The sequence below is a fragment of the Carcharodon carcharias genome, chromosome 10 (genome assembly GCF_017639515.1).
Source record: "Carcharodon carcharias isolate sCarCar2 chromosome 10, sCarCar2.pri, whole genome shotgun sequence".
NCBI lineage: Eukaryota > Metazoa > Chordata > Chondrichthyes > Lamniformes > Lamnidae > Carcharodon > Carcharodon carcharias.
Window position 1 is genome coordinate 148,329,791 of NC_054476.1, and position 15,277 is coordinate 148,345,067.

A 15,277-nucleotide genomic window follows, 5' to 3' on the forward strand; every position below is an offset into this window, starting at 1 on the left:
TATCAGCCCAAGCCTGAATGTTGTCTTGCTACATATGGACATGCACTGCAGCAGTATCTGAGGAGTCACAAATGATATTAACATCATGCAATTATGAGCAAACATCCCCACTTCTGACCTGATGAAGGAGGGAAGGTCATTGATGAAGCAGCTGAAGAAGATTGGGCCTAGGACACTAACCTGTGGATGTCCTGCAGCGATGTTGCGGGACTGAGATGATTGGCCTCCAACAACTACAACCATCTTCCTTTGTGTTAGGTATAACTCTTTAATCAGTAGAGAGTTTCCCCAATTCCCATTGACTTCAATTTTGCTCTTGCTCCTTGGTGCCACATTCAGTCAAATGTTGCCTTGATGTCAAGGGCAGTTACTCACATCTCAACCTGTGGCAGTTCTTTTGCCTCTGAGTCAGTGAGGTGTTGAACCAATAAATGTTGTCCTGAAATTCCATTAACCAAGGTATTGCATTGATAGTAACCAGGGAGATCTCTGAGTTCTGAGATGTCCTGTTTTCTACTTAAGGAGTATGACAGGATGGTAACTCTATGACACGATGTTCAGGGAATCTTGGTGAGTGGTCTGAGGAGCCTGTTTTAAATAATTCTGGTACTAAACATCGGCAAGACACACTCAGTCTGTCAAAGTCAGTGGAGAACACCCAGTTTATTCTGCAGCAAAAATCTAACAAACAGCTCAATATTAGCAATGTTCAAAGTCATTCTAATTCTTGGGTAATGTGTCCTGGTGTTTTGCATTGAGTGCAGCTCTGGTGTCTGTTATGAGCAGGATATAGTGGCACCGGAGAAGATGCAAAAATGATTTACAAGAATGACACTAAAACTGGGAGGTTATACCTATTGGGAAACATTAAACAGACTTGGGCTCTTTTCTCTATAAGTAACCTGATGAAGGTCTTTAAAATTATCAAGGTGTTTTGATAGGATAGATGTAGAGAAAATATTCCCATTTGAGGGAAGACCAAAATTAGGGGCCATAAATGTAAGATAGTCACCAATAAATCCAATAGTAATTTAGGGGCAACACTTTTTCTCAGTTAATGGGTAGAATGTGGAACTTGCTACTGCAGGAAACTGTTGAGAATATCAAAGATGTATTCAAAGGGAAGCTATATAAACACACAAGGAAGAAAGGAATAGAAAGATATGCTAATTGTGTGAGATGAGGTAGATTGAAAGGATGCTTATGTAGACCAATAACACTGGCATGGACCAAGTGGGCTGTACATTCTATGCAAAGACAATTGCTATTTTCAACATTCCCCTGGCTGCCATCTCAGCCGTCACCCTCCATAAAACTTCAGTTCATCCAAAGCCTTGCTGTCTGTAACCTATCCTGCGTCAAGTCCTGATCGGTCATCCACCTCCTGAACTTGCTAACCCTATTGGCTTTCGGGCCCCAAGGACCTCACATTCACAATTTGAATCCTCATATTTAATTCCCTCCATGTCCTTGTTTTTCCCTCTCGCTCTAACCTCCTCAGGCCCGACAACCCTCTGAGATCACTGCACCCCTCAGACTCTGGCTTCTGTTTCACTATTCACTCTATAGAATTCCATTCGACATAACACTTTCCATTTTTTCCCATTAAGTAGAATTTCAATGCATCATAGCTCTTCCCAATAATTTATATTGTGGAAAATTTCTGATTCAATCTTGACCTTTAACAGAAGTTACTTCTAGAGTATCAGCTGGATTCAGTGCATAGCACACTCACCTCTGAGTTGCAAAGTCATGAATTCAAGCCCCTCCTCAGAGATATTGTTGTAAATATCTAGTTCATGGTTCAGGTTAGAATTTTAGAGGTAATTGTTAGTTCTGGGAAGATTATAGTTGGAAAGGAAAAGTAATTAAAATACAGGGTTTTAGAGATTTCCAGAAAAGCCTGAAGAAATGGCAGTTCAAAAGGTGACCCATGTTTGTTAAATAAAGTCAGAAGAGAGAGCTGTGAAACAGCAGATGGGCTTGCTTAGTTAAAGAGCAGGAGACTTGATGTCTGCAATGCTTCCAAGAATAAGGGCTTTCCAGAGAGATGTTTTTGTTTTGGGTGGTCGAGCTAAATTAGTTTAAAAGCATTCAGTAAACCCTGAAAGATTATAAAATCCATTTATTTCATCAGGTGAAAGAAGAAATTGGAAATGAGGAATACTTAATCTGAAGCTGAGTTTGAGGACAGCCTAGAGCAGGCTACCTCATTATGGAGATGGATGGAGCTTAGGAAGGTTGTCTGATTTCAATTTATCCAGGTGTTGGCTGAGAGAATAAGTTACAGTTTGGACCTCCTGTGGTTTACAGCTCACTGAGGGAAAATAGCTAAATGACAGTAAGATAGACCTGTACTGTAAGCAGAATAAAACACTAGCTTAATCATTACTATGTGGAATGTGGGTGATGCTTAATCCAAGTTTGAATTTTGTGAAGGAACAGAAGCTGGAAGATTGCCAGGTTTGAAACTAGTGGCAAAATCTACTGTTTTCCTCCACAGAGTCTTGTGCCAAAAAAAAAGCAGCCACTAGATTAGCTTGGAAGTATTTAAAAGCAACCAGAATAAGGGACTAAGGCATTTGCAGTCAAGAGATGATAAATTAAAATTTTACCTCTGAGAATTGCTGGAGCTGAGGGTAATTCTCCAGAGGACTTATGGATGGTGCCTACAGAAATAAATAACTTAAAGGTTGATGTGTTTTAGAAGGGAATTCTTGGTGTAGGTAAGAAGTAAACCTGAGTGCATAACATGCATAGTTATAAACCACATTGTTATGTTAATAGTGTTAAGACTGCTTATTTTGTTTATTTTTTATACATGATTGTCATGAAGTTATTAATGTAATAAATATTTTGGAAAATATTTTTCTTTTAAAATAGAGATTTGGTTTGCGGATATGTCTAATTGGATTAAAACCAGCTAGTCTGGGTGCTTTGATATGTGCTAGTTTGAGATGTAAACAGAGGTAGAGTGCATTTCCTTTTTTTTGAATAGAGCGTTCAAGAAGTGCGGTGAAAACTTGACGCTTTTCTAACAGCTACTAGGCAATATGTTTATATTACTAATAAAATTTGTATTATGAAAGGGGTTTCATTGTTAAATGGTGAAGTTCAAAGAGGTTGTTGTTACAGTGAGAATTAACATTCAATGGGGCTGGTAGGTATAACTTCAGTAGTTTTCAGGTGTGCAGGCAGAGGCAATGTAAGATCAAAACCTGGCAGGGGAGAGACCATGATCATGGTTCTGCCAGGACAAGGTCGTGAAGCGAAGGCTATAACCAATTGAACCCCATACCATGGGGTACCTAACACCGTCTGAGTCACGGTGAAGGACAGTGAAGGAGGATCACCCATGGAATGGGCCTTCTTCATCAAGCGGGTCCTGTTGAAGGCGTGTGCATTTGAAGCTGTGGAGATCTACTCCCTGCAAGACTTCCCTAGTGCTGGATTTTTCGACGTGATGTTCAAGCGAGTGGCAGCTTGCGTCAACTTCCTGAAGGTGTTCGAGGAGAAGAGAGACCAACCAGAGATGAAGATCCTGATGGTGGAACCGCTCTTTGCTCTGCCGTTGCGGTGACTGTGCATCTCTACAACCCCTACGTCCCTGTTGCCGATATGCTCACCTTTCTCGCCAGGTACGTCGACAAGGTTGGGAGCTGCACTGAGGTTAGAGACGCCTTTGGGATCTGGACATGCAAACGCCAGGTTAAGATCACGCTCATGACCGACGGTAAGGGAGCCATCTTCCACCCTCCTTCCAGCTTCGCTATTGGGGGAAGCTGTGGCTACCTTGTCTACACTGGGCAACCCAAACTTTGTCGCTCATGCGGCAAGTCTGGTCATGTGGCGGCCAACTGCAGTGCTGCCCTCTGCAAGAACTGCAAACAGGAAGGGCACCAGACAAAGGACTGCAAACAGACTAAGTGCTGCAACCTGTGTGGCGAGGCAGGCCACCTCTACAGGACCTGCCCCAAACGCTGCCTCACTTATGCACAGGCAGCCAAAGCCAATGAGGGGGAGGCAGAAGAAATGCTTCATGTCACTCCAACCACCAAGGCCCCCACCGAGAACAACAGGACAAAGGAGGACAGGGAGAGAGATAAGGTGGAGGAAAAGATTGAGGCAGCAGACAGCCAACCAACAGCACTGCCCCCTGAACCTCCCACTCCTCAGAAGAGCGAATCAATGGAGGAGAAGGAAGCAGCAGAAAATCAGCAGGGGGAATGGCAGCTGGTGAAGAGAGCCAAAAGGAAGACGGGGCTAAGAAGGGACCAAGCCACTTCCCAGACAAGTGGCAAGAGGCGTCTCCCATCCGATACGGATGACAAGAGCAGCTGCTCTTCTGACGAAGAAGTGCCAGGGCGGCAATGACAGAAGAAGCGGCAAAGCTCCAGGGAGTTGGAGGACGAGACACTCGAGCTCCAGAACATTGAAGACAATGAGGAGATCAGCACGCCTCAACTTTGCCCACAACCCGAAAGGGCCAGCGCACCCCAGCCCCAGGAATCTGGGAGCAGTGAGGTGCTCAGCGCACCCCAGCTCCGGGAAGCCAGGAGCAGCAATGCCCCAGAGGGGGAGAGGATTGGAGAAGCTTCTCCAACAAAGGACATTTCAAATCCCGTTCTCTGCATGAAACTCCAAATGCCACCTGAGCAGCACATTGCCAATGGGAAGGTTCAGGACAGTTTCCTCAGCCCATCCAAAGTGAGGCACTTTGTGCACACTATGTGTATGCAGGAGCAGAACAAAGGTCTGGAATTCTCAGAAACAACAGGTTTGGTAAGAGAATAAATGCTTTAAAATGGGTGTAAAGATTGTATCCATAAATGTGCGTAGCATTAAATCTACTATGCGATGTGTTGCGACCTTGGACTACCTTGCCAAGATCAAAGCTGACCTGTTGTCTCTGCAAGAGTATACTATACCGCACCTCAGCTCCTACAGGCAATGGTCACGATGGTGGTCCCATGGACCATCGATCTGGTAGGGCGGAAACGACTCTCGTTCCTCCAGCCTGGGTATCCTGCTGCGGTGGGGGTGGGGGGGCAACTTCACTGTCTCCGAGGTTAAGGAGGTGGTGGGCGCCTCCTCGTAGCAGACGTAATGTACAAGAATGCTCCACTCAGGTTACTTAACATGTACACCCCGACACAAAAGGCCGAGCAGCTGACGGTTTTTCAGCAGCTCCCACTGCTGCTGGCGACCTCCAGGCTGGTCATTCTGGGCGGTGACTTCAACTGTATCATCGATGCAGCTGGATGATCCGACAGGGTCGACAGCATATTGGACTCTACATTCAGATCCCTGATGGAAACAGTAAAGGATGCCAAGCTGCACATCTTCAGCAACCCTGCTCAGGGATACGATTGCCTATGTGCAGGACAGGGGGGTGGACACTTGCCTCATCAGCCTGGATCAGGAGAAGGCCTTTGACAGAATATCACACACCTACATGGTGGATGTGCTCTCCAAAATGGGGTTTGGGGAGGGAATTGGCAATTGGATCCAACTGCTCTACACTAACATCAGTAGCGCAGTCTCAATCAGATATCAGATAGCTTTCCTATTAAATCTGGAGTCAGGCAGGGCTGTCCTCTCTCTCCTGTTCTTTATGTGTGTTGCATAGAATCCTTTGCTGAGTCCATCAGGAAGGATCCGAGCATAAGAGGAGTGACGATCCCAGGCAGTGGAGGCACTCAGATCAAAGCCTCCCTGTACATGGACGATGTCGCCGTCTTCTGCTTGGATCTGCTGTCGGTGCGCAGACTGATCCACATCTGCGATCAGTTCAAATTGGCCTCGGGAGCCAAGGTAAATCATGGGAAGAGCGAGGCCATGTTCTTCGGGAACTGGGCTGACCGATCCTTTGTCCCCTTCACTGTCAGGGCTGACGACCTGAAGGTGCTGGGGATATGGTTCGGAGGGACTGGAGCATGTGTTAGAAACTGGAGGAGCGAGTGTCTATGGTGAAAAGAAAACTGGGCATGTGGGAGCGACGCTCCCTCTCCATTGTGGGTAAGAACCTGGTCATCAGGTGTGAGGCACTCTCACTGTTGCTGTACGTGGCGCAGGTCTGGCCCATTTTACACTCCTGCATGGTGGCGATCACCCGAGCCATCTTTCATTTTATCTGGAGGTCGAAAATGGATTGTGTCCGCAGGGACGCGATGTACAAGCCTCTAGATAAAGGGAGAAAAAACGTGCCCAACATCGCCCTCATACTGATGGCCACCTTTGTGTGTGGCTGCATCAAGCGGTGCGTAGACCCTCGGTATGCAAACACCAAGTGTCACTACCTCCTGAGGTTCTACCTGTCCCCAGTGTTGCGAAGGATGGGTCTGGCCACGCTGCCGCGGAACGCTCCAAGTAGTTGGACCTGTCCCTCGTGGAAAAATTTATGCAGAGAAACACCTTTGACCACAAGTCCATCAGGCAGTGGTTGGCACATAACGTCTTAGAGGCCCTGCGGAGAAAGATCCTGTGGGATGGTTCCCCGAGCAAGCTGTCAAAGTCATTTGGCAGAATGCCTCATTGCCAGAATTTTCCAACAAGCACCAAGACTTAGCTTGGCTGGTGGTGAGAAAGCCCTCCCCGTCAGATCCTTCCTACACGTCAGGAGTCTCACCCCCTCGGCACGTTGCCCTCGAGGTGGCTGTGGTGGGGACGAGACCGTTGTTCACCTCCTTGTAGGTTGAGCCTTTGCAAAGAAGGTCTGGAGAGAGATGCAGTGGTTTCTGTCGAGGTTCATCCCGAGCAGTTCTGTGACACAGGACTCTGTGCTCTACGGGCTGTTCCCAGGGACACACACCGAGACAAACATCAACTGCAGCTGGAGGATCATCAACTCGGTGAAAGACGCTCTTTGGTCTGCCCGAAACTTGTTGGTCTTCCAGTGCAAAGAGTTGTCCCCGACTGAGTGTTGCAGACTGGCACATTCCAAAGTCCAGGACTACGTGCTGAGGGACGCACTAAAGCCGCTGCAAAGGCGCAATGGGGAAGGGTTGCTGTCTAAGACCTTTCGGCCACAGTGCACCGAGCGACTGGGAACTGCTTAGAGCCCCTTGGGCTGTACAGCTCAAAATGAATGTCTGCAAATGATTGTAATGTTCATTGATTGTATTGATGCACCTCATGATACATGTTGCAAAAGTTGAACCTGATTATACTTTTGTGATGGTGATTTTGAAATGGTTTGGAATGGTCTTGAAGATATTTTATGAATAAAGTATATTTTTGCAAAAAAAAAGTAAGGTCAAAAGGCAGCTGCAAGCCTCCAGCTGGCCTTTGTGTGCAGCTGCATCAAGCTGTGCGTAGACCCTCGGTATGCAAACACCAAATGTCACTACGTGCTGAGGTTCTACCTGTCCCCGATGTTGCGAAGGATGGGTCTGGCCACACTGCTGCAGAACGCTCCAAGTAGTTGGACTGTGCCGTACCACCTGACCCTCATGGAAGAATGTATGCAAAGAAACATCTTTGACCACAAGTCCATCAGGCAGTGGTAGGCACATTACGTCTTAGAGGCCACGCCGGAAAAGGAGATGGTGGATCCTGTCGGATGGTTCCCCGAGCAGACTGTCAAAGTAATTTGGCAGAATGCTTCATCACCACAACTTTCCAACAAGTACCAAGATGTAGCTTGGCTGCTGGTGAGAAAGGCCCTCCCCGTCAGATCCTTCCAACATGCCAGGAGTCTCACCCCTTCTGCACATTGCCCTTGAAGTGGCTGTGGTGGGGAAGAGACTGTTGTTCACCCCCTTGTGGAATGTTCCTTTGTAAAGAAGGTCTGGAGAGAGATGCAGTGGTTTTTGTCAAGGTTCATCCCAAGCAGTGCTGTGATAGCTCTACGGGCTATTCCCAGGGACACACACCGAGACAAACATCAACTGCAGCTGGAGGATCATCAACTCGGTGAAAAACGCTCTTTGGTCTGCCCGAAGCTTGTTGGTCTTCCAGAGCAAAGAGTTTTCCCTGACCGAGTGTTGCAGACTGGCACATTCGAAGGTCCAGACTATGTGCTGAGGGACGCACTAAAGCTTGGGGCAGCCGTCGCAAAGGCCCGATGGAGAAAAGTTGCTGTCTAAGACCTTTCTGCCATAGTTCACCAAGGGGCTGGAAAAGGTATAGACCCCTTGGGCTGTACGGCTCACAATGAATGTATATAGTGAATACTAAATGTATTATAATTGTATTGAAGCACCTCAGAGTGCAACATGATGTATGTTGATAATCCCAATACCATTGCACTGTCTGTGATGACCATGTTGAAATGACCGTAGTATTCATTGATTGTATTGAAGCACCCTGTGATCCATGTGTGAAAGTTGAATCTGATTGCACTTTTTGTGATGGCAATTTAGAAATGTTTTGTAATATTCTTTCAGATATTTTATGAATAAAGTATATTTTAAAAAAAAAAAACTGGCTCCACAATGAAAAGAACCTCATTCTGAATTCGTAAGGTGAAAATGCTTTGCCCGGTGTTTTGGTTAAATCTATGGGTTGTTGCCTTATTGGAGATTAATTTGGGACTTTGTTAAAAGATAGTAGTAGTTTGTAGCCGTGTGTACATATATTTTAACCAGTGTAAATTAATGTTTCCTTTAGTTTAATGCAAAACCTCAAACTAGTGGTCTGATTCCTGAATTTAGAGTCACATCTCAAACAAAACACTTAAATTGATAGATTATGACAGTTGTTTAAAGTTTCCCTCTGGGATTTTTAAATAACTCTGCTTTACCAGCTGCATCGGTCATAACAACGATAATGTTTGTTTTTAAAAAGATTAAATCTTGTGGGGTAGTTCTATTGGCTAAAACAAGGTATTCAGATTTGTTTTTAAACGTTAACGATCTCTAAGAGGACCGTAACAATGTGAGCACATAATCTGGGTTGACACTTCCTATGCAGTATACAGGGAGTGCTGCACTGTTGGAGGTGCTGTCTTTCAGATCAGATGTTAAACTGAAGTTCTGCCTGCCTTCTCAGGTGGACGTAAAAGATCCAATAGCATTATTTGGAAGATGAGCAGGGGAGTTCTTGTCCTGGGAAATATTTACCCTCAATAAACAGTGCTAAAAATAGGCTATCTGGTCATCATCACATTGCTCATTGTGGGAGCTTGCTGTGCACAATTAAGCATTTCTTACCTTACTACATTTCAAAAGTACTTAATTGACTGTAAAGTCCTTTGGAACATCCTGTGGCTGTGAAAGGTGCTATATAAGTGCAAGTTCTTCATTTATTTCTTACAGTGCCCAAGGGAGCACTGCCTTATTGAATAAAATGTTAACTCAATTTTTTCTCTCCACAGATGCTGCCAGACCTGTTGTGTATTTCCAGCATTTTCTATTTTTATTCATGTTAAACTAGTGTCCTGTTCAGATGGATGCCTCGAATAGGGAGATTATTTTTATCCCAAATGCATTAGAATAAGTCTTTTTTTATAAACTGGATCTTCCAGCCATCCTTCTCCCTACCCTCTGCTGCATTTTTAATTTATCACAGTTGGCAGTAGGTGGCAGTATTGTCTAACATTTTTCATATAGTATGTGAAGAAAGTGAATGTATGTGAAGGAGAAAAAGACTATAGTGTTTTTCACGACCACCAGACGTCGCAAAGTGCTTTGCAGCCAATGAAGTACTTTTTGAAGCATTGTCGCTGTTGTAGTATAGGAAAGGAAGAATCTGTGTTGATATAGCACCTTTCACATTCTTGAGATATCCAACAGTGGTTCACAGCGAATGAATTATATTTTGAAGTGTAGTTACTGTTGATAGACAAATGCAGCAGCCAATCTGCACACAGCAAGCTCCTACAAACAGCAACGATATAAATAACTAGCTGGTGTTGGTAGTGATGTTGGTTGTAGGATAAATACAAATATATGAAAACTGTCAGACAGTAAAATACCAATTTTTCAATCCAGCTTACTCCATAAGGCTGTGATGCCTCATGTGTTACAACACAGACACTCACCAGCCTATCCCACCAGGAACCACATAATCTCCTGAGAAATGTGGGGAAAAAACAGAAAGCGTAGACTAATCAGCAGAAAAGTTATGAAAATTCCTCTCTGACCCCTTTAGGTGATTAAAACTGTTCTCAGGGAAACTCTTAACAACCAACCTAAGCATGGTCTTAATTCGTAAGTATGAGCCCATGCAAACCGCCCCCCACCCCCCCAACCTACATCTTCCTTAACCTATTTAATTCAGTTATCCTGACCTCTTTTGGAGGTAAAAACAAAAAACTGCAGATGCTGGAAGTGTTGTTTGAGCAGTGAGTGTTGACCAGGAGGTCAGGAGAATTCTTCATTTTTTCAAACTAATGCTAAAGGATCTTTTACATTCACTTGAACAAGGCAGGTTGCGTCCAACACTCCTTTCACACTGCACGGGAGTGTAAGCCTAGATTTTACATTCATTTATAATCCATAAATAAAAATCAAGAGTCATACTTGACACATTAATCAGCAGAGGTTCACCAGACTAATTACAGGAATAGCAGGACTGTCCTATGAGGAGAGATTGAGGAAATTGGGCCAGTATTCCCCGGAATTTAAAAGAATGAGCAGTGATCTAAATGAAACTCACAACATTCTTAAAGGGTGTACAGGGTAGATGCAGAAAGGATGTTTCCTGTGCTTTGTGGGTTGGTTGGAGAGGTGTCTAGAACTAGGGGACATAGTCTCAGAATAAGGAGCAAGCCATTTAGGACTGAGATGAAGAAGTTAATGAATTTTTGGAATTCTCTACCCGAGAGCTGTGGAGGCTCAGTCTTTGAGCAGATTCAAGACAGCGATTCAATAGATTTCTAGATACTGGTGAGATCAAGGGATATGGGGATGGTGTGGTAAAATGGTGTTTGAGGTCGAAGATCAGCTGTGAAATAGCTGAATGGTGGAGCAAGCTTGAGGGGCTGAATGGCCTACTTCAGCTCCTGTTTCCTATGTTCCATTAATTTCTCCAGTACTGTTCTTTTCTGATAATATCCCTAAGTTCCTCATTTTCACTAGACCCTTGATTCATCCCTATTTCTGGATTTTTTGTGTCTTTTATTGAGAAGTTATTCCCTATTATAATTCATTGTCATAGCCACAGCAGATGTTAATTGCTGTGCAAAGCAAAACCCAGAGGGAAACTTGGTTTACAAGCCATACCCGTTTTTTTGGTATTCTGAAAATGAGAGAAAACATACTGATCTCAGCAGCAATAAGTCCACTAACATTTTGGGGATTTTTTTTTAAGTAGTAATTTTATTAACAAAAATAAAAGAAAACTTGAGCACACAAAATTACAGTTGGACAGTTAAAATTAGTCTTACATTCCTGCCAAAAGCCTCTCTACTTGGTCAGACTCACAAGTAAACACCTTCCAGGCAATACTTCCTTATTGTTGCTAAGCTATGAAAATCCAGTAATATTATCTAGGGCAAACCGCTGTAGCTTTAATAAAGGTATACCATATGACCTCTTAAACTCTCTCCCATTCTGCTGTGGAAATACAAGACTTTAGAGCAAGACTACTTGTTGCAGCCCAAAACTTTCTTGGCCTGACTGGATGGCTGATTCAAACTGCATCTTCTCTCAGCCTAGAGCTGTTTCCAGGGGATCTTCCTCACACAGCCAATAGCCCATAGCTATAACTAACATATACCTTAAGCTTTCCACAGTAACTCTAAAATACCTTTTTGCCCCTTTCATCTCAGGTTCCATTGTTCTCATACCTCTTTAAATCTCAAATCCTTCCAAATATAAAATCTTTCATGTTTCTATTTTGGCTCTGCTTTTGGGTCAATAAAAGGTGATATACCCTCTTCTGTTTACCTATGGAACTCCTGCAAGATGCAAACATATTTCTTGATACCTCTGAGTTCCCTTTGATATTCAAACAAACTCTCAACTTATCTAAAAATGCAAATATTATATCCAACCTAATCACTTGTACTTCTAACCTAACACTTCTATCCTTTCATGTTTTAAATCTCCCAGACAATGTCTTCTAGTAACCTTTGCCCAGCTTAATTAAATCATTTATATACACACACAACCTTCACAGTATAACAATATTCCCCCAAAATTATTTTTAAAAATAACATCTATTCTCACTATAGTTTAGATGCATTCTGCTTTCTTTTCTACTCTGCTAAGGTAGCGGTTCTTGCTCATTGCAGTCCCCACCCGGTACTTGTTCTTTATTTGGAGGTCTAAACATTCAGAGTTTACAGGCTATTAAACAATGAAGGGCTTCGCAGCCAAGTTTAATACTGTCCTCATCTCAGATATACACATCCATTAACATATAGACACAAACAAATATAGATAAAAGCACTCGGACATAAATAAACAGATACAAGCTCACACATTCTCATATGAGGCACTGGGTAGTGATCAGAGTGAGGAATTCCTAGTTAATCTTTCACCACTATATGTGGGTATTGATGATAAGTATTGCATGTCTATAACCACTCTATAGCCAGCCAAATCAGCACAAACCAGGGGTCAAATCTGAAACTTTGGAGTTGATATGACTCATTTTATAAGCCAAGATAATTAAGTCTTGCTCAAACTGAAGTGACAATTAATAGGCCATTTAAGAACGTTCAATGAGGTTGTAGTTTTTACATTCGTCAGTTGTCTTTTTCAGAGAGTGATGATATAATAGCCTCAGCTCCATCAAAATTCAAGAAAGCATGTCTCAAAACCCACATGGATTTTTATAGCACAGTAACAGGACATTTGACCAAGCAGGTCTGAATGTTCCACAGATGCCCCCTCCAACCTAACCTAGGTTAGGTTATTTGGTTAGGATTATATTCACTAGAGTGCAGAAGGATGAGGGGGGATCTCCTAGAAAACTACAAAATTCTAATAGGACTAGACAGGGTAGATACAGGAAGGATGTTCCCAATGGTGGGGGAGTCCAGAACCAGGGGTCACTGTCTGAGGATACGAGGTAGACCATTTAGGACTGAGATGAGGAGAAATTCTTCACCCAGAGAGTGGTGAGCCTGTGGAATTCGCTACCACAGAAAGTGGTTGAGGCGCAAACATTGTATGTTTTCAAGAAGGAGTTAGATATAGCTCTTGGGGCGAAAGGGAACAAAGGATATGGGGAGAAAGTGGGAGCAGGCTATTGAGTTGGATGATCAGCCATGATCATAATGAATGGTGGCGCAGGCTCGAAGGGCCGAATCACCTACTCCTGATCCTAGTTTCTATGCTTCTAACCGTACTTCATCAATATATCCTTCTGTTCCTTTCTCCCACATACCGATCTAGCTACCTCTTAATGCATCTATGCTATTTACCACAACTCTCCTTGGAGTACCGAGTGCCACATTGTCTCAGTTTTCTTCATAAAGAAGTTTCTACAGTATTCCTTATTAGATTTATGAATGACTATTTTACATTTATAGCTAGTTTTGGACTCCTCAGAAGTGGAAACACCATTTTTCTATGGCTGCCCTATCAACATGTATATTTTTAAAGATCTCTATCAGGTCACCCTTCAGCTTTCTTCTTTCTATAGAAAAGACCCCAACCTATTCAGTCTTTCTCGACAAGGATAACCACTCAATCTGGCATAATCCTTTTGAATCTTATTTGCACCTTCTTAAGTGCCTCTTGTATTCTTCTTGTAAATGGAGACTAGAACTGTATGCCGTGTGGCCTAACCAAGAATCTATATAAATTTAACACAGCATATGCAAAGCATCTCTTGGCAATTGTTGGAAAAGTTCTTCTGGTGGAGAACCGCATGCTGTCTGTCTCTCCTCTGTGATGTGCAATATAATAAACTGCTTGCTGGTTCAGTAAGTGTATCTAGTGATTCACTGAGTCGTAAGGTTTCCCAGGTCTACTCCTGGGTCTGTGCTAATTCAGTTGATCGCAGCCAGGTCAGTGGTAGAGATGCTACAGTGCCATCTGGGTTCCCGTTCCTAGCTGCTGTCCAGCAAATCCCTCCTGATGTGTTGAGGTGTGTGATTTGTATCTTATGATGTCCTCTTCATAGAAAGGGTAGTGGAAATCTGTAATTCTCTCCATAACAATTTCTTATACTTATATATAGCTTTAAGGTAATAAAATGTCCCAATGCACTCTCAGGAACAATATAAAGCAAAATATGACAGAACCATATAATCTCTCATAAGGTTTTGAGGCCTTGGGGGCTGGGTGGAGGATCAACTGAAAATTTCCAAACTCAGAATGAGGCAGATTTTGGTTTGGTAATGTCATGAAGAGATATAGAACCAAAACACCAAAGAAGTCTGGGCTAACATTTCTAAAGTGGTATTGAAGGAGTGCTGCACCATTGGAGGTGCTGAATTTTGAGTGACACATTAAACCAAAGCCCAATCTGTCTGAAGAAAAGTCATATTAGACTTGAAACATTGACTCTTTTTCTCTCTCCACAGATGCTGCCAGACCTGCTGAATTTTTCTAGCAATATCTGTTTTTATTCCCCAACTATTCTCAGGTGGATGCACAGCGCTATACGAAGTGTAAGGGAGTTATCCCCCATGTCCTGGTCAATATCTAACCTCAAATAATTTAACTAAAAAGTTATCTGGCCCTTATCACATTGCAATTTAGCTGCTGTATTTCCCATGTTACAGCAGTGACTGCACTTCAACTAGTACTTTATTGGCTATTAAGTGCTTTGGAATGTCATGGCATTGTGAAAGGCTCTATATAAAATGCAAGTTCTTTCTTATCAGCTGAAGTATTCCCCCTCTCCCCAATAGCCTGTAATAGCATTGATGGTGGCCATTCTCATGGGGTCTTTCTACTGTTGTCTAAAAATAGGGCTTCCACCCCAGAAGATATGAGTGCTTGCACTTTCTTGCTGCTGACTTTGCTGATCTTTTGATCTGCCCATGCCCAATTCTGTTGGGGCCACTCTGTTTGAATCTCCACTCAAGTAAAACACAGGATAAATAACCATATCATTTCCATGTTACTTGATTTCTTAAACCTGCTCTAGGGGCTAGGGTTCTCCTCCCTCTGTGAGGGGGAGGACCCTGGGAATAAACTAGCAGCTAAAAAAGGGATGCTTGCACCCAGGAATAAGCAGCCCCAGCAGAGAAAAATCACTCCCTTGATCTCCAAAGATCCCACGTCACAAAATGTAACTTTGTTTTATTCCAAAATAGAAAACTTAGGAAATGGCAAATGTAGACCTGATGGCAGAAAGTTCCTCATGTAGAGTGACTAATGTACGGAATGGGCTAAAACAGAAAAGGCTGGAAATACTTCGCGTGGAATAGACT